Genomic DNA, 1,711 nt, shown 5'->3' with positions numbered 1-1,711 from the left:
TTCCACATGTTGCTGAATGTTCTGATAATATTATACAGTTCTCTAGTATAAGGACCTTCTGTAGTTTGTGATATTAGCAGACTGTGATAATTTTTGCTCTGTGGAATATTACAGGCTCATTAATGCTACACACATATTGAAATAATAAGCAGTTAATTAATTTACATATATAATGACTTTAGTTTCACTTTATTTATCTAATATGTTCCATTGCATGTCAATGGAATTGCATGAAATTTCTGAAGGCATGACATGTATCAATCACAAAGAAAAAAAAAGGCAGTTGAGGTGATCTGCTGCATAATAGAATTTAACTCCCACAATTTAACTGTTCTCCCCATGTCTGTGTGGGTTTCCTCTGGGTTCTTTGGTTTCCCCCACAGTCCAAAGACATGTTAGGCTAATTGGTGGCTCTAAATTGACTGTAGGTGCGAATGTGAGTGTGAATGGTTGCTTGTCTCTGTGTCAGCCCTGCGATAACCTAGCGACTTGTCCAGGGTGTACCCTGCCTCTTGCCCGTAGTCAACTGGGATAGGCTCCAGCTTGCCTGCGACTCTGTAGGACAGGATAAGCGGCTACAGATAATGGATGGATGGATGGAATTTAACTGTTTGGCTAAACTTGATTTTAATGAGCCTATTCCACTGTATATCAAGCTAACTGCATCAACTTTCCTCAGGTGTTTCCTGTATTAGTCAACTGGGTTGTGATTAAATACTTGCTTAGAGTTTGATCAGACAGCAGACGACTTAAACTGTTTGTTATTAAATTTAAGTGATACATAGAATTACAGAACAGTAATATTCTATTTAACACACAGTAGAATGCTGTTCAGTAACAGACTATCAACAGCAAAGACACAGTTTACTTGTTGAATATTATTTAAAATGCTGATGAGAATTTTCATCACCATTCCTGTCTTGCAGTGATTCAAGTTTTCCTGCTTCCAACACACCTGCAGCCTCATTTATTAAACTTGTGTACACACAGTTTTGTGCATAAACACTGTATACATTCCACACAATGTGCTTTATCAAGTTGTTCTTGTGTGAAGATGATCATGTTTATGCAGGAACCTCTAGTGGTAGAAAAATACAATTACAGGCAAACTGATTAAAAGGAGCTCATCCCATTTACTGTCAATCATATCAGTGTAATTGTCATAATCCAGTATGACAGCAATTTCAGAAATGTTGGGAAGCTGTGTAAAATGTCAATCATGAAAACCCTATGGACCCTTTTCACGTGACGTCACGACAAACGCGGCCGTCATTTTGGACGTGTACTACCAGTAGTTTACCACAGCCAACATTGAGGAACGGCAGCAAAGAAAGTTTTTACTTTCAGCAAGACTTCCATCATGCCACTATATTGTTGTGCACCTGGATGTAGTAACCATCAACAAACAAGGCAAGGTTTATCATTTTATCGGATCCCGACGGAGAAGATGGATAGCGGCCATTAACAGATTGGCAGCCCTCGGCATACCAGCGCTTGTGTAGTGACCACTTTGTTGTAGGTAAGATGAATAAAATTAGCCAGAAAAGGCATTACATTGCTGTTAACATTCTGTGGCGGCGAGTGTGTAACCAAATAGGCTAAAATAACCCATTGTAACCTCTTTGTTCTTCTGTAGTAGCTATTGTTGACTAGCTAATGTCAACAACATAGTAGCTGGTATGTTGCTGTAGCAATGTTTACGGTCAGTCAT

Source organism: Neoarius graeffei, chromosome 1, assembly GCF_027579695.1.
Source record: "Neoarius graeffei isolate fNeoGra1 chromosome 1, fNeoGra1.pri, whole genome shotgun sequence".
NCBI lineage: Eukaryota > Metazoa > Chordata > Actinopteri > Siluriformes > Ariidae > Neoarius > Neoarius graeffei.
The sequence above is the reverse complement of the archived record's forward strand: the minus strand, read 5'-3'. Positions refer to the sequence as shown.